This window comes from Macrotis lagotis, chromosome X, assembly GCF_037893015.1.
Source record: "Macrotis lagotis isolate mMagLag1 chromosome X, bilby.v1.9.chrom.fasta, whole genome shotgun sequence".
Taxonomy (NCBI): domain Eukaryota; kingdom Metazoa; phylum Chordata; class Mammalia; order Peramelemorphia; family Peramelidae; genus Macrotis; species Macrotis lagotis.
The window spans coordinates 1,856,182-1,875,190 of record NC_133666.1 but is presented as its reverse complement, the minus strand read 5'-3'; the positions used below and the strand labels follow the sequence as shown (position 1 = coordinate 1,875,190).

Below are 19,009 nucleotides of genomic sequence, written 5' to 3'. Positions count from 1 at the left end.
TATTGTCCAGCAGGCAGCAACAAAACAATTTCAAAGGCAAAGAACAAGAAAGCAAAATGGCTGTCCAATGAGGCTGGCAGAAAGCAAAAAGGCGAAAATCAAAACAATATCCAACTTAATGAAGAATTTCAGAGAATAGTGAAGAGAGATAAGGTTTTCTTAAAGGACTGATGCAAAGAAACAGAATATCAGCCAATACAAGGAAATAGAATATCAGTCAATAGAAGGAAACAATTGAATGGAAAAAGTCAAGAGAACTTGTTGGGGAAAATTGAAATATCAAGGGAATGGTTCATGCAAAAATAGGCATGATAAAAGAGAAAAATGGGATTTAACAGAAGCACATTAAGAAGGGGGGCAAGAATATTCAAAAGAACTATGTGAGAAAGATCTTGACATCACTAATCGCCAGGATGGTGCAATTACTGATCTGAGTCAGACATTCTGGAGAATGAAATCAAGTAGACCTTAGGAAGCATTGATAATATAAAGATAGTAGAGGTGATGGAATTCTAACTATGCTATTTAAAATCCTAAAATATCGTGCTATTGAAGTGCTGCTTTCAATTTTCCAGCAGATTTGGAAAAACACAGCCATGGTCACAGCATTGGAAAAAGTTCCAGTCTTAAAGAAGGACAATGCCAAGAAATGTTCAAATTACCAAGCAATTCCACTTGTTTTACACACAGTAAGGTTGTGCTTAAGATTCTACGAGCAATTTGTGAATTTCATCAATTTGTGATTTCATTAATAGGTGAACTGAGCATCACAAGAAGGGCAGGCTGGTTATTGAAGAGGCAGAAAAATGAGAGACCAAATTGCCAACATTCATTGGATCATGGAGAAGGCAAAGGACTTTCAGAAAAACATCTACTTCTGCTTCATTGACTTCAGTAAAGCCTTTGACTGTGTGGATCACTACAAAATGTGGCAAGTCCTCAAAGATTTGAGAGTAACAAGATCTTCTCTCCCAAGAAACTTGGCAAAAGGAGAAGAAAATGGAAGTAGCATTAGATTTTATATCCTTGGACTTAATGATCACTACAGATGGTGATTGCTGTGATGAAATTAAAAGATGCTTGCTGCTTGGAAGGTGTCTATTTCCCTCAGGAGCTCTGATTCCCATTCTGCTAAGGCAGGAAGACTGGTCTCTTTAAGCACCAAATCCCTGCAGATAATACCCACCATGAGATCCCTATCTCCTTTTATAGACTATTTCTCTTCTTCTATAGGAGTATTCATTGTGATATCCCCTCCTACCACTTCACCAAAAATGTCTCCTTTCTTACCCCCCCCTTTCCATCCTTCCTTCCTTACCTATTCTCCTGAGTTTATCTTCATTGTTAGCCCTTGCCTTGATTAGAGTACATCACATATTCCCTTCTATCTTTTCCCTCCCCTCTTCCCTTTCATGCACCCTCCCATTCTGAGGTAATCAAATCTGGTACCAGTCACTTACTAATTGTGTGACCCTGGGCCAGTCACTCACCCTGATTGCCTTCCCCCAGCCCAGAAAAAGAAGTTATTGTGTACTAAGCATTGTGCCCATTTGCTAGCCTCTGATCTCAACTAGCTCCCAGTCCAATGGAGAAACAACATGCAAATAAACAGGTAAATACAAGATTTACACAGAATTGATACACAATGACTAAAATGATGTAAAAGAATATTACACTAACATTACAAAACAATACAATAACCCTTCTTGACTCCAGAGAACTGATGATGAGATCTCTCTTCTCAGTAGAGGGACTGTGACATAGAGGTATCATGACAGATATGGCCAGTATATCTGTTTTACTTCATTTTACCTCTCTGTTATCAGGAAAAATTATACTGATGGGTGGCAAGGAGGCTTATTCAGAAAGAAGGATGATATTAAAAAAAAGAAGAAACATCAATTGAACTTTTTTAAAGAGCAGATAATAGATAACTGGAGCCACAGATAAATCCTTAATGGGTTCAACTTGGAAGGAGATCCCACATATCTGTCTGTGATTGACCTCAAGGCCTAAGTGGCATTTTTCTCAAATTTACAGATAACACATTTGGGAGGGATGGCAAACACATGGACAGCATGATCAAGATGCAAAAAGATTTTGATTGGGTAGAACTGTGGACCAATATAAAAAGTTGATGTTTAGTAGGGATAGATTTCGAGTCCTACATAAAAAAAAAATCAGCCTCCTAAGTATAAGATGAGATTGATGTGACTGGACAGAAATATGTCCGAGAAAAAGAAAAAAATCTGGAAGCTTTAGGGGATGGCAAACTCAATGTCTATGGACTTTGGGGGTATGATACAACAGTAACAAGAGCTTGGAAGGACAGGTGTTGATTGAATAAATCAAGTCACTTCACCCTCACTTAAATAAGAGATAAGATTCAATGACATCTTAGTGGGATGGGGATGAATCTCAGTCAATCAATCCTACCTTTAACCAATCTGATACCAGTATTGGGCAGGTAGATGGCAAAAAGTCCTGGAAACTGGAGTGAAGTTGGACAGGTTGAAGAACCCACCCTAGGAGTTATCTATCAAACTGCAAGGAAATGGAGAACTGAAATTATCTGAGCAACTGAAGGGCGATTCAGACTTTAGTGAGTGACAAACATTTCAATAGGAGGATTGTAACTGTAGGTTGGTGGAACATTCGGTGTCAATCACACCGGGAAGGAAAGACTTCAGTTCTGCCCTTTTCCCACCCACCTTGACCAAGGTCCAGAGGAATGTGGTCTTTCCATTACCAATCCTCTGGGGCAATTGGGATCGAATGTGTTCTCAGAAACTGAATTCATGGCTTCATAAGGAGCCCGGGAGAGAAGCCACAGGCCAACTCTTCATGAAAAGGTCTCCAGGATCTAGGAGTTACCCCTTTTCCACATGTGCTTTCTATTCTTGAGCCCACTTCCCCTTGGACTCTAGATTTGCTGTTGAGAGCATATTGCAGACTTTTGGGGCCAAGATGCTTTCCTCTCCCACACTAAAAAATAATCCCTTATAAAAACCATTTAAATATGACTAAGATTCTTGACTGATCATTATGATGGGTGGCTCACTATGGGGGACTTGTGAACTATAGTACCAGAAAATACATTCCCCAGACCTTTGGGATTGCCCTGAGAGGGCATAGTAACCATGCTCTGGGAACCTGACCTATCAGCATGTGTAGAGATTGAGATAAGCTCCCCAGAGTATGTACTACAAGCAAATATGATCTTAGAATGAATCAGAGAATCATAGAGGTCAGGACTATGGGCAACTAGGTGGCACAGGGCCCCAGGCTTGAAGTCAGGAAAACTCATCTGACCTCAGACACTTCCTAGCTGTGTGACCTTGGGCAAGTCAATGAACCCTTCATTTGTAAAATGAGATGAAGCAATGGGAAACCACTCCAATATCTTTGCCAAGAAAATCCCAAATGGTGCCAAGAAAAGCCAACTGAACAACAATAAAGAGTCTAGGACTAAAGAGAGGCTAGCTCACTGCCCTCAGCACCAGTCAAGATGAAGCTGGCCGACAGAAGCAAATCCAGAAGATGGTAGCCAGGATGGTGAGGTGTCTAGCGTTCCTGCTCTGTGAGGATAGAATGATCCTGGGCATGATGGCAAGTTTCCTGGTAGCCATTTTGGACTAGAAAGAAAACCCTTTCCCACAATCCAAGCAATTCCAAAGTGGCTAACTACAGCAAAGGCCCAATCTCTCCTGGGAAGGGCCTGGTGAACAATCTGGCTTCTGGACTCCTTCCCAATTCAGAAATTCTGGGAGGCTGAGGTCCGTCCTGCTTGTTTGTTTCCAGCAGTATTTAGTTCCCATTTCTTTGGCACTTGAAAGTCTGCAAAATGCTTTACAACTAAGATTTCATTTGATCCCCCCAAGGAGAAAGAAAAGAAGAAAAGAAATGAGCCAATTATAGAGCATAAATATATACTCCAGGGATCAGGCCCTGTGCTAAGTCTGTTTATAAATCTCATCTCATTTGATCTTCTTCCCTTGGGAGGGAGATGTGATTTTATTACCCTCATTTTACAGAAAAGGAAACTGAGGATGAGAGATTAAGTGACTTATCATTATTTGAAGTCAGATTTGAACTTAGGTCTTACTGGCTCTGGGTCCAGAGCTCTTGTTGCTCTAGTCAGGTGGTGTGCTTGGCTCTTGGTACCACTGTTTAGGAAGGGCATCAATAAACTGGAGCACTCCTCGGAATGGCAGCCAGAATAACTGATTGCCGATCATTGGATAATCAGTTAGAGGAACTTGGGGTGCATAGAGTTGCAAAAAAATGAGTAAGGGCACAGAATAGTTATGTTTGAGTATCTGAAAGGCAGACATGTGGCAAAGGAATCTTATTCTGTTTGTCCCAAGAGACAAAACCTGAGCCACCAAGTTCATTTGGATTAGTTGCTAGTTCTTACAACTCTACCAAACCTGGGCTGAGCCTCCCTAAAAGGCTTCCAACAGGGCCAGAGCCAGGACCATGGAGAGAGAGTCACATTACACTATAATAGTTTTTCTGTTGTGGATTTTTAGTTATTTTTTGTTTGCTTTTCCAACTACATGCAGTGGTAGTTTTCTTGCTAGGTTTTGATTTTTACATTTTTCTCCCTCCCTCCCTCCCTCCCCCACCCCATCAGAAAGCAATCTAATATAGGCTAAGCATAGTTCCATATTAATCATGTTGTGAAAGAAGAGTCAAATCGAAATTCCCCCCAAAAAGTATAACCTAAGACAACTTTTAAAAATGGAAGATAATAAACTTTGGTCTTCATTTAAACTCCACAGTTCCTTCTCTGGCTATGAATGGTGTTTTCCATCACAGGTTTTTCAGAATTGTCTTTGATTATTGTACTGCTGAAATGAACATGCAAGTCTTTCCAGGCTTTTCTCAAGTCCCATCTCTCATGATCTCTTTTTTTTAATTTTTTTAATTTTTTTTAGTTTCTTTTTTGCAAGGCAGTGGGGTTAAGTGGCTTGCCCAAGGCCACACAGCTAGGTAATTTATTAAGTGTCTGAGGTCACATTTGAACTCAGGTCCTCCTGACTCCAGGGCTGGTACTCTATCCACTGCGCCACCTAGCCGCCACCCCCCTTATGATCTCTTACAGAACAATAGTGTTCCATCACATACATATGCCACAATTTGTTCAGCCATTCAGCAATGGATGGGCAGCCCCTCAATTTCCAATTCTTTGCCACTACAAAAAGAACTGCTATAAATATTTTTGGTACATATAGGTTTTTTAACCCCTTTTCATGATCTCTTTGGGATACAGATCTAGTAGCAATATTGTTGGATCAAAGTTTGATTGTCCTTTGGGCATAGCTCCAAACTGCTTTCCAGAAAGGTTGCATCAGTTCACAACCAACAATGCATTAGTGTCCTATTTTTTCCTCACATCCCCTCCAACACTGATCATTTTCCTTTTTAGTCATATTGACCAATCTGATAGGTATAATGTGGTACCCCAGGGTTGTTTCAATTTGTCTTTCTCTAGTCAATAATGATATGGAGCATTTGTTCATATGACTATAGCTTTCATTTCTTCATCTGAGAATTGCCTGTACATATCCTTTGACCATTTCTCAATTGGGAAATGACTTGCATTTCTCATGGGGAATGACTCAATTCTCTGTATATTTTTGAAATGAGTCCTTTGTCGAGAATACTGTCTGTATCCAGACAAAGAATTGTGGACTTTGAACAAAGACCAAAGACTATTACCTTCAATTTAGGGGGGAAAAGTTATCTTACTATATAATTTTGCTCTCTTTTATACTTTATTTTTCTTCCTTAAGGATATGATTTCTCTCTCATCACATTCAACTGAGATCAACGTATACCATGGAAACAATGTAAAGACTAACAGAATGCCTTCTGTGGGGGGGGTGGGGGGAGGGAAGCAAGAACAGGGGGAAATTATAAAACTCAAAATAAATAAAATCTTTAAAAAAAGAAATGAGTTCTTTGTCAGCAACACTAGCTGTAAAAATTATTTCCCAACTTACTAACTTTCTTTTCATCTTGGTTGCAGTGGTTTTATTTATGCAAAATTTTTCAATTTAACATAATCAAAATGACCCATTTTGCATTTTATAATATTCTCTCTCTCTTCTCTTTGGTCATAAACTCCTCCTCTTTCCATAGATCTGGCAGGTAAACTATTCCATGTTCTCCTAATAGACTTTGATATCATCTTTTATGCCTAAATCCTCTACCCTTTTCAACCTTATCTTGGTACAGCTGTGAGATGTGAGTCTATGCCTAGATTCTGCCATACTATCTTCCAATTTTCCCAGTCGTTTTTGTCAAATAGCGAGTTCTTCTACCAGAAGTTGAAGCCTTTGGGGTTTTGCATTACATTCTTTGTCAGTCTTTGATGGCTCTTCCAATTCCTAACCTCTATCATTCCCTAGGGCAGGAGTGGAGAAACGTTTTTCTGCAAAGGGCCATTTGGGTATTTATAACGTCATTCATGGGCTATATTTGGTCAAACATTTCATTAATTCACCCCTAAAAAGCTGCTAGGTTTATTGAATTTTGAGTCCTGCCTGTGGTTTCCTTGGTAGTACCCCATCAATCTGGCCAGTGGGTTGGAGGTTCCTCACTCTGTTAGGGCAGGGTAGGAGTAAAGACCCAGAAGCAGATGAGTAGCAGCAGAAATGTGCAGCGAAAGCATTATGAGAAGCCAGCTGGGCCAGTTTCAATTCACTTCAACAACTTTGATTAAGGAAAACAGGGCAGCCACCAGCAACACTGTGTGACCATCAACTCTTCAACAATACAATGATCCAAGACAGGGATTCACAAAGGAAAATGGTATCCATATCCGGATAAAGAACTGATGGACTCGGAATACAGATCGAAGCATCCTTTTTTCAATTATTTTATTCTTTCTCGTGGCTGTTTTGTCCTTTTGATCTGTTTCTTCCATTGGAAATCTGTTTTACTTGATAGCACATGTCAAAACTATATCAAACTGTCTCCATTTTCAGAAGAAGGGAAGGGGGGACAGCTAGGTGGCGTAGTGGATAGAGCACCAGCCCTGGAGTCAGGAGTACCTGAGTTCAAATTCGACCTCAGACACTTAATAATGACCTAGCTGCGTGGCCTTGGGCAAGCCACTTAACCCCATTGCCTTGAAAAAACCTAAAAACAAAAACAAAAACAAACAGAAGAAGAGAAGAGAGGGAATAAGGGAGAAAATCTTGTAAAAATGAATGTTACAATTTTCACAATATGTAATTGGGAAAAATAAAATACCATTTTAAAAAAAAACACAACCTTTATTAAGAACCAGATCCTGAGCCAGGTGCTAAGGAAACCAGGGCAAAGGGAAAAGAATCCTTGATTTCCAAATATCCTTGTCAGTAGTCTGACTGGAGGTAGGTTCAAAAGGTGAGTTTGGCTGTCTATAAGGTTAGGACTTGGGACTGCCATTCCATACAAATGGTTTGGGAAAAGAGAAGTAAGACTTACCCCCAGAATTGGGCCTTTAGAAAGGTCTCCCTGAGAGCAATAGAAAAAAAACATTATCCATAAGAAGAAGTCTTTCTTCTGCTCTTAAAACTTTGGAACCAAACATCACAAATTTTCAAATTCAAAGGCCTTCTTGCCAACAAGGACTCCTTAATTTCCAGGCCAGGTCACCCATATTTGGTTCCTAAACCTGCTAGTCAGTCAGTGGATGATTCTGAAGTGGCAGCATAAAGCTAACAGAAGCATGTTGGACAGAGACCAAGTCTATGGCCCAATCATGAGGGGAGAATCACTAATAAGAGAGATTTGGCATCTTTCCTCACCTTTAGAGGTCATTAAAGGAACAGTTCTCTGAAAAGTAGACTCACTTGCTCATTAAAACAGTCAGGTGATCCCTTGGACTCCATTAACAGTTTACTGACTACACCGGGAACTTTCTCCAAGAGTTTCACCTGGAGAACAACCTGGAGACATTCCCGCAGCTTGGGGGAGGGGTGCAAGGGTGAGAACCATTCATTTTAATCAGCTCTAAAAAACAAATGATGGTGGTTCAAATAGGAGTAAATCCTCTGGGGATTGATTTGTACCTTTCTCCATACACTCCCTTCCTCCAGTGGAGTTGGATTTAATCAGCTAGCAGTGATAAGGTCCCCGAAGTCACTGCCATCCCCTTTTCCCCAAAACTTTAGCTCTTCAAAATGCAACCCAAACTGGAAAACATGGCCCATGGCCAGGTATAGAGCTCCTCTTGTTCCAGTTCCTGGCTCTGGCTTCTCTCAGTGTGAAAGTGGAGGACAGGCAGGTCAGTCATTGGAAGAAGATGGTTTGAGGAGAAGGGTGTGAGAGAGAAGGGGCTAGCCTTCTAGACCAGAAACTGCCCCTCAGGAGGACTTTACCCTCTTACCATGGTAGTCCCTCAGACGGGCAGATGGTGGCAGCTGTCCAGATCATTCTGGCTCACGGCTTAGTGGGGTTGAGTTCTCTGTGGGTCTGGCATCAGTGACAACTGTCCAGCTGGTTTTGTTGGGTACATCAGAATGGAGGTGAAATTTGGATTGGCATGAAATTCCCCTTGGAACTAAAAGATGAATAAAAAACTATTAGCCAACCCTCTCTCAACTGGAAAGTAGGCCGATATGAGCAATACAACAGTCAATGTCAAGAATTTCTACTAGTGAATGTCTCTTTGCTCTGGGACTTGAAAAGCTAACCTCACATTGGCAACTGCAGGCATTACTCTGGCATTGTCTTCATCCATGCCAGCCTGCCGTTCCAATAGTAGAAGCATACTCTGCTGTTTTAGCAAGAAAACTGTAAAACAGCAAATAATTTATATTCGAAATCAAAAGCTGACTAAGAAAGTCGTTGTATTTTTATGCAGTTTGCCCTTATGTTTGAGGTTGCTTTAAGTTGGAGAAATTCAAGGAAAGAAATTCCTGGAGGCATTTTGCCCACATGGTTGCCCTCATCTCTTTCCTTGTTCTCTACCTAATATTGATTGCCCTCTTTATTTACATATAATCCTTCAAAGGGATTTCAGCAATTTTGGATTGCAAACTAAGTTTTTAGGAGGGAGACTAAAGAAATCAATCAGGAGAACTGTTAGAGCAAAAAGGAATCAATTCTCCGGTACTTAGAACAAACTGATACTCCTCCTGTCTCCACCCTGCCCCAATCTATTCTAGCCTAAAGTTTTGTTGGGACCAAAGGGTTTCTTTTGACTCTTAGCAAATGCCCTGCCATCACCGTGCCTGCTTTCTTATCTATAACATTGGTAAGTAAAACCAGATAGATTCAAATAGCCCTCCCTCCCACTCTGAAAATTCTGTTATTCAAATCGTATTTGTAGTTGTTTTTTTGTAACTGAGGACCCGACTCCGAGCTTGAGTTTGGGTTTTTTTTGTTTGTTTGGATTTTTGCAAGGCCATGGGGTTAAGTGGCTTGCCCAAGGCCACACAGCTAGGTAATGATGAAGTGTCTGAGGCCAGATTTGAATTTAGGTCCTCCTGACTCCAGGGCCAGTGCTCTATCCACTTTACCACCTAGCCGCCCTGAACTTAAGTTTTGAAAGAGGTATTTAAAGAACCTTGGGAAGCGGTCTACAAAAGCTCATTTGGGAGTATGCCTGGAAAAATGTCTGGCATGGTTACTTACCAAAGTAGTCCCATTTCTAGGATGGGATATTTCAGTGCCACTCTACTTTCCCTTTTCCTGCCCACTCTCCCAGCTGCCACCCCCAGCTTTCTGCTCCCTAACAATTCGTCATCCCCAGACCCACTCCTAGAGAGTACTGAATAGGGACACTAGGTACCTTGTCTCCTAGAAATCTAGCTATCTAAATGATAATTGTTCAGTCATTTCAATTGCATCTGAGCATTTGAGATTTTCTAGGCGAAGATATGAGAGTGACTGGCCATTTCCTTTACCAGTTCTTTTTATAGCTCTTAGCTGAGACAAACACGTGAAGTGACTTGCCCAGGGTCACACAGCCAGTAACTCAAGATGAGTCTTCCTGACTTTCAGACCCAATATTCTATCCACTGCAGCGCCCCCTAGCTACCCCATCTAGGTGACATACTGACCATCAAATACAGTCTTGAAGGAGATATGTCCCATATGGGCAATTGAAATGGAGGCAGGGAGGTAAGATGGAAAGATGAGGGGTAAGAGATAGGCCCACTCAATTTGCTTCAAGAACAGGAGAGGAGGTAGGATTTGATTGTATGTATCTATAAGCACTTCAGGAGTGTTGAACTCTGGACGGGAAGAGGTATCTTCCCCCTTGCCAGCTCTTTGGAGTGTCTAACCAAGCTGTCTTCACCCCATCTATTACTCCAATTGACCCTATGCTGGGGACAGTGCCGTCCCCTTCAATGACAGCCTGGGGGCCATGACAGAGGGGACTGGGACTTGGTAACAACAAGGTAAGTAGGGGTGCTCCCTGCCCAGGCTCATGCTGGGTAGGGATTTCTGTACTTCCCTACAGTCCTAGCTTTTGGAAAACCACACAGTCTGGCAAAAAGAGTAGTGACCCAAAAGAGCTTGGAAGGACTCTCGTTTGTTCAGCTATTGGCTGGCAGTGAAGTGCTGAGAGTCAGATGTTAGACACTTGGCCTCAGAGGAATCTAGACCCATATACTGTCCATGATCTGCCTTGGAAGAACTTCTGAAAGATCCTACATGCTTTAGGGGCCTTTGTATCGTTCACCTTCCCAAACATTATAGGAAAGAGAACATAAGCCACGCTCCAGGACTATGCCAAACTCCACAGGCAATGAGAAGGGCTCTCTGTTGACTGGTCAGCTTATCCTTATATAACTGCTCCCCAGAATGTCCATACTCAGCCCTTTCTTTGTACCTAATTTCCCTGTGTGATAAACAGCTTCCCCAGGACTGTCAATTGTTTCCTACTAGGATATTTTCTAATGTGCTTGTCCCTGCTTACTCAGGAATTGTTTCTACTTTCTATGTATAAGATTTGCTAGTTCTAATTAGCCTCCAAGGGGTTACTTACCACCTGTATCTTGATAACCCTAGCATAGAGTTCTTTACTAACTGTTTACTGCTCCAAAAGGGGTCCCTCACTTTGACCTAAGCGGTAAAAAACTAAGATAGGAGATTCTATCTGTTCCAGTGAGTGGCGTATCCTCTGGGACAATGTCCTGGAGAGGATCAGCACTCTCTTTCAACAAGTTACCCAACTCATACCATCAGAAGACTTCTCTTGGGGCCTTCCTAGTCATAATGTAATAGAAACTGGAGTGTGGATCTAGGCTTGAATCCTTATTTGGCTGCTTCTTTTTGTGACTTCAGTTACTTTCCCTCTTTAGACCTTAGTGCCCTCCTTTGTCAAATGGAAGTGGGAAGAGGGGTCTTCTCCAACTCTAAATCTAGAATCCTCTAATGGTTCTATGATAGTATGCCCTCAGAGAAGTCAGTTCTCCTCCTTGGACCTGTTTCTTCCTCTGTAGAATGAGGGAAGTTGAACTAGATGGTCTCAGAGGTCCCCTACAGTTCTAGATCTAGGATTTAAGAAGAAAACCAATCAGGCGACCTTCCAGCCTAACCAGCCACCTCACTGCCCACATTTGTATCCCTTTTTCTAAAATTCAGATCTGACTCATCTGCCTCTTTCTATTGCACAGGGCGGATGGGAGAAGATTGTGAAGATTCATGATCACTGGATCTGAACCTGGAGCTCCCTTGAAACAGGTTTCTTTCCCCTCTACAGCAGCCAGAAAGATCTTATTCCTCTCCCTCTACAATGGCTCTTGGATCCAAAGGGACTCCTCACTTTGGCAGGGAGGGTCCCTCACAATCTGCTTTCAGAACTCAGTCTCCCTTTCCTTTGAATTTCCTGTTACTCCCTTACACACTCTGCATTCCAATTAAAATGTAGCATTCCCGTGTTACACAGACTCCTTCCCTTTCCACCTCAAATCTGCAGTTTCCTCCAAGGTTCAGCTTTTGGACTCTTGCTTGACCCTCTCCCCAATTACTAGCACTTTTCCTCTCTTGTATGAATTTCCTTTGATGTTAAGGCTCTTTGTGCTTTTGAATTCCTAGCCCTGGCAGAGTGCCTTGTATTTATCCACTGCCTGGTCAATACCCCCAGCTTAGGTTGGCTGGTCTAGCTGGCCTCACCCATGCATGTGCAAGATCCCAGTAAGATTGTGATGGAAAAGACAATTCAAAGAGTTGGTTGCTTTATTTGTTTGGTTTTTTTTTGGGGGGGGGGAGTTGTTTGGTTATGAAAAGTGCACCAAAAGCAGAGAGAGGTTTGTTTTTAGCAGAAAGAGCTTTTAGACTCAAACTTGCCTAGCCAAAAGAAAATGATGCACCTCCACAAGACTGAAGCACATCTGCTACCTCATCTTTGTTTCCTTTGGGGGGGGCAGGGTTTTTTTTTTTTGCATTGCAAAGGGGTTAAGTGACTTGCCCAAGGTCACGCATCTAGATAATTATTAAGTGTCTGAGGTTACATTAGAACTCAGGTCCTCCTGACGTCAGGGCCACTGCGCCACCTACTGCCCCATGCTGCTTCATCTTAGAGCAGTTGGAAACTGCAGAGAGTTGGGAGTACTGTCCAAAGCTAGCTGCTAGGAGCAGGGGATTTTCTCTGGGGATTTTCCTCAATCTTTGGGGCTAATAATCCATTCCAGGATCTTTGTCTTATTTGTCCCTTTAACAATATAAATGGTTCTTCTGTAACTTGGACTTTGAACTACAAGTCTGTGATTGGGAATCAAAGTCAGGAGTGCCACTGAGATGAAACCCAGATATGCCCAGGCTCATTTTCTTTTGGGGACAAATGAGCAAAGAGAAATGAGACCCCTCCCCCCCTCCCTTGGGTATAAACAGGCCCTTTGTGTCACAGCAATCACAGTCACAAAGCTAATGACTCTAGGGATGTGCCAAAAACAGTAATAATAGCAACTGTCCTTTCTATGTCATGTCAAAGTTTTCAAAATGTTCTATGTTGTGTTATCATATTTATTCCTAGACAGAAGAGGAGATTTTTAAAATTCAATTTTATTTTAATTTAATTTTCAAATTCTCTCCCTCTCTCTCTCTTCTACTCCCTGGGCCCATTGAGAAGATAAGGAAGACAAGATGCATTACAAATATGAATAACCAAACATAGCACATTCCCACATTAGCCATGTCCAAAAAGAAATCAAGAAAATATGTTTCACTGTGTCCTCAGTATCGAGCAGCTCTATAACTAGGAGCAGATAGCTTGTTTCATCATGAGCCTTCAGAACTCTTGTGGATCATTGTCTTGATCAGAGTAGCTACATTTTCCAGAGTTGATTATGTTTACAATATTGTTGTTATTGTATATGTTGTTTTCCTGATTCTGCTCACTGCACTCTGCATTAACTCGTTTAAGTCTTCCCAAGCTTTTCTGGAACCATCCCTTTTCAGCATTTCTTACAGCACAATAGTATTCCATCATATTCATATACCATAACTCATTCAGTCATTCCTCAATGGTTAGACATCCATCTCCAAGTGTACTAGTTTGAGAAGACTATCAGTTAAGCTAAAGGGTGCCCAGAGGAGAGCACTCAGGATGGGGAAGGGCCTCTAAGCCATGCCATTTCAGGAATAGTTTCAGGAACTGAGGAAAAGTTTGTGGAAAAGGTTGAGACATAACCATTTTCAAGTATTTAAAGGGTTGACCCCTACCAGGAGGGACTAGCTTTGTTCTCTTGTAACCCAGAGGACAAAAACAAGCGACAGTGGGATGTCAACAAGAAGTTTCTTATCAATCAGAGCTTCCTTACATGTGAGTGGCCACAGGAGGTAGTAAGCTTCCCATCACGATGGGTTTCAAGCAGAGGTTGGCTGACCACAGGTCTGGATCAGTCATTTGTGATCTTGAATTCTGGGAGTAATCCCTAGATAGGTATGTGGGAACACACATATGAACTAGTTGGCAGCCAAGTAGGCCAATAACCCTGGGGATCTAAACATCTGTTCAAGTACGGACTCTAGAAATGGGACATTCCTTCAAATTCCCACCACAAGTAGGTAGGGATTTGAATCTAAATCTTTCTCATTCCAGGCAAAGCACTCTCTGTACTATGTTATGATGCCACTAGGACAGCCAGGTGGCTCCACAGTGCATTCAGAAGACCTGAATTCGAATCCAACCTCAGACATATACTCGCTGTGTGACTCTGAACAAGTCCCTTCATCTCTGTCTACTTCACTTTCCTCATCTGTAAAAAAGAGATCATAACAGTGCTTACTTCCCAGTGTTGAGAGAATCCAGTGAGATCATATTTGTAAAAAAAACAGTGCTTGATCTATTTAGTAAAAGCTAGTTCTCTCACTCCCCTCTTAACTGGGTCACAATTGCTCTAACTGGGGTGCAAGAGATAAGACAGGAGCAAATCCATCTCCACCACTGGGAAAACAGCTCCAAGTAAATAATCTTAGATCAGAGTCCATTCGTTGTATTATTCCCTCTGTACCTCTAAGGATAGTTCAGTGGTACAATGGATAGAGCACTGGCTTTGGGGTCAGGACAGGAGTTCGAATTTAGCCTCAGACAATCAACACTAGCTGTGTGACCTTGGACAAGCCACTTAACCCTGATGACCTCACATCTTGATCCCTGTCTGACCACTGGGCCCAGACGGCTCTGGAGGAGAAAGTGAGACTGATGACTTACCACAGCCTTCCTCCCTCAAATCCAATTCTCTTGCTTGTCATGGCATCACCTCCCTGATGTCATGACCTTCTTCAAGAATGAAGGACACAAAAAATCATCATCATCATCCCTATGCTTAGCATGGTGCTTGGGCACATAAGACTGACCACCATCCTTACCTTAAAAGGTCCTTAGAGTATATCTAGTACTGTTCCCATGCAGAAATTGGAGTCCAGATAAGAGAAGGGACTTGCTGAAGATCATCAAAACAGTGATTGGCTAAGCCAGAAGTCCTAGCTTCCACCAGCTCCAAATAAAACCAGTAGGACTGGGAAGGCGATCTTGGCTTGGCTTTCCCCTCACCTTTTCCTGGCCCTCCATGGAGACACCTAAGGAAAAACATGGCTTGGCAGTGGACAAAGCAGACCAAAATGACCTAGCCCCAGCACCTGATCTTTGACGGCTCCCACATTCCACACCCTCCATCTACCAAGCACACCGTCGTCTCAGGAGGAGCAATGGTGAGGGAGTGGAGGAAGCATTGGTGCTTTAGCATGCTTCTTAAAAAAAATACACAGAAGGGGAAGGTCAGCAAGTTCTTGGGCCTTATCTGAGGCAGTGCCAAGCCTGGAAGTTCCTTTTGGTCACAGATAGAAACTTTAGGCCAAGGGCCAAGCACATTCAGCAGAGACAGTGGAGCAAACATCCAGTATCGTCTCCAGGCCTCTGGTCCATGGCTGCCTGGCTTCTCCAGACTTTCTCCTTTCTGGACTTAATCCTTGGACTTCCAGTATCTGCTCAAGTGGACTTGCCTCTATCATAGCCTTACACACCTAACTAAGAAGCAACCACAGAAAAAAGGAGTCTTTCCCCAGTTCTAGAACAATGAATGGCAGGAAACAGAGACTTTGGCCTTTCCAATTGTTCTTTTCCCAATCATAGAAACTTAGGACTGAATGAAACTTCATTGAGTGACTCCCTGATGCACCCCAAACTTGAATCTCCCTTACAATGTGCCCACCATCCAGTCTCTGTTTGATGACCCCCCCCCATTATGAGGTTTTTTTCTGATACCCAACTTATACTTCTTTTCCTCTCTCTTCTCCTCCCCGCCTTTTCCTAAATTGTAACTATCAATCTATAAGAGCTGCTTCTACACCTAGCCTGGGTTATTGGAAATATTCAGAGACTCCAGACAGATGAGATTCTGGTTGGGAAGGGAGAGGGGAGCATGCTGTTCCCCAGAGATTCTCCATGATGAGACCTTGTCCTTTGGAATCATTCAAGTCCAGCTTCAGTGACAGCTATGATGATGAAATGTCATTACTGTTATTGACTAAAGGAAGAGATTTTCTTTGAACAGATAGGAAAAGAGATGGGTTTGTTTGTGCAATGTGAGAATTACCAAAAAAATGTTTCTGCTCCAGAAATTCTTCCACCAATTGGGTAAATCAAATTTTTAGAAGTCAAATTCCATTTTAACTATGCTTCAGGACCTTGGTATTAAAAGACAACTCAGGATGAATACTTTTATAAAGCCAAGAATATTTTCTGATTCTGAGGCAAGTTCTGTGCTCTTTGCAAGGAGGGATTTGGCCATATTTCTCTTGTTTAGTGGCGTGTTGAGGAAAGGAGAAAGAAGAATCAAGGAAAGGAATGAAAACAAGGTGAAGTGATAAGAGGAAGAAGCTCGTGGGGCAATGAAAAGCAGACTGATCGACCACAGTGATCAGGACAGGAGGGAGGAAAGGGAAATGGTTGGGTCACCTAGGGCCATTGACATTTGATGTCAATGCAGTAGAGTGACTCTGGAAGGCATCTCTAGGTTATGACACAAGAAACAATAAAAGGCTAAGGTGTGTGAAGGGCAGGGCAGGGCAGGGCAGGGCAGGGCAGGGCAGGGCAGGGCAGGGCAGGGAAGGGAAGGGAAGGGAAGGGAAGGGAAGGGAAGGGAAGGGAAGGGAAGGGAAGGGAAGAAGCATTTCTTCATCTAGTGCTAAGATTTATGAACAACAGTCCCACCATGCAAGGGCGATTGTTCATCCCATTTGGGGGTCGGACATTTTAAGGAGATTGTTAGCAAAATTAGGAAAAAATGTAATTGTCTGACATTGAAAATCAATTCTAAGGCATTCTAACTTACCCAGAACTCTTCTTTCTGTGACCATAGGTGAAATTTCAGTGATGAAAATGATAGAAGTGGCCTACATGGACTTGAATATTTCTTTGGCTCCAGGAGAAAAGGCCTCCCCTTCCTTTCTCTCCCTTCTTCTCTTCTTTCCCCTCCATTCTCTCCCTTCCTTCCTTCATTCTTCCTTCCCTTCCCTCTCTTCCCTCCCTTCCCTCCACTTTTTCCCTCCCCTCCTTTTTCTCTTCCCTCCCTTTCTCTCCCTTGCCTTCTTCTCTTCCCTCTCTCCTTTATTTCCCATCTTCCCTTCCCTTTCTCTCTCTCCCTCTCTTCCCTCCCTCCCTTCCATTCTCTTCCTTCCTTCCTTCCTTCCTTCCTTCCTTCCTTCCTCCCTCCCTCCCTTCCTTCCTTCCTTCCTTCCTTCCTTCCTTCCTTCCTTCCTTCCTTCCTTCCTCCTTCCCTCCTTTCCCTCCCTCCTCTTGCTTGCTTGCCTACCTTCACTTCACTTTTCCCCTCCCCTCTATTCTCTCCCTTCCTCCCTCCCTTCTTCCCTCCCTCCCTATGCCTCTTCAGAGACACTCACACTGTCCAGATGTTATCCCTCACTCTTACTACTCCCCTGGTCCAACTCTGGATCCAATCATATGCATACTGAATGAGATTTCTTATGCTACATCTAATGCAAGTCATTCAAATGTTCACTTCTTCATGACCCTGTGCTTTCACTGACTTCGGGAATTGCCATCAAAGACCTCAGTCTCCTATTGCAGATAAGACCAGGGATAGGCAGGGATTGGCCCAGAGACCTGTAGTCAGGATGCAACTCAAATCTGTGTCTCATTGACTGTAAGACTAGCTCTCTAGACAAAACTGCCTCTCTTGGGAAATAGCACTGGAAATGAAGGAAGGGACTTTGTCCCATTTTTTCTTCTAAAACCCCTCCCCTACTTTAGTTCCAGGAAATTCCTCCTTAGCGTGTGTACACTAAGAAAAGGGCAGTGAAGGTAAGAGCCTTGGGTTCCATTCCTTCTCTTTTTGCTGTTTCTTCCTTTCTTTACAGAGACTAAGATGAATAATTTGGAACTAGAAAACTACACCAAGATCACCCAATTCATCCTGGTGCAGGTTTCAGAGCAGCCCCTGCTCCAGGCAGTCCTCTTCTTGTTGGGCCTGCTCATGTACCTCATCACCATCATTGGGAACGGCCTCATCATCGTTGTCATCATCCTGGACTCCCACCTTCACACACCCATGTACTTCTTTCTCAGCAACCTATCCCTCCTTGATGTCTGTGGGGCAACAAGTACTACCCCCCAGTCCCTCATCAACTGCTTACAAGACTACCCCAGCATCTCCTACAATGCATGCTATGCTGAAATGGGTATCTCCATGTGTTTTGCCATCACAGAGTGCTTCCTCCTCTCCATCATGGCCTATGACTGCTTTGTGGCCATCTCCAGTCCCCTGTGCTACACAGTCATCATGAATAAGGCTGTCTGCCTCTGCCTGACGGGGATCTCCTGGACCATCGCCTTTTTCACCTCCGTCATCCCACTGCTGATGACGCCCATCAGTTTTTGTGGCCACAACGTGGTCAACCACTTTGCGTGTGAGATGCAGGCCATGATGAAACCGGTCTGCTCTGATACATCCACGAGCTTGGTCCTGCTGTTCATGGGCTCTATCTTCACCCTTATCATCCCCTTTGGCTTAATCATCATCTCATACATCCGTATCCTCGTGGCAGTCCTAAAAATCCATTCAAGGGAAGGACATATCAAAGCTTTCTCCACCTGTGGCTCCCACCTCATGGTAGTAAACATATACTAAGGGACCCTCATTTACATGTATGCAAAACCACAGTCAAAGGAATCTGAAGACAAAGGCAAGATCATCTCCATATTTTATGAAGCTGTGACACCTATGCTAAATCCTCTCATTTACACCTTGAGAAACAAGGATGTGAAAGGGGCCCTACAGAAACTAACTGGAAAATCAAAAGCCTGAAATCTCCCTCTAGAATTTCTCCAGCAGGATTTCTAAGAAGGTCAGGAGATAACTAAATGAATGCAACTAAATCACCAAGAGAAGCAGATGAGGCTATACGATTGACCAAGAAACTATCAGCAAGGGGGGGGGGTTGTTAGAAGCAAGTCAAAAATTGTTTATTTTCCAGGGAGCTGAAAAGCTTTCCTAAGTCTTTAAGTTGACTGTATCTTCAAAGGAAAAGTCCAGGGATG

At 42.8% G+C, this 19,009-nt stretch overlaps 1 pseudogene; it reads left to right on the top strand.

Annotated features, from left to right (window-relative positions):
• Nucleotides 1-17,837: 17,837 nt before the first annotated feature.
• On the top strand, nucleotides 17,838-18,776 carry LOC141502853 (olfactory receptor 13H1-like; annotated as a pseudogene).
• Nucleotides 18,777-19,009: the final 233 nt, after the last annotated feature.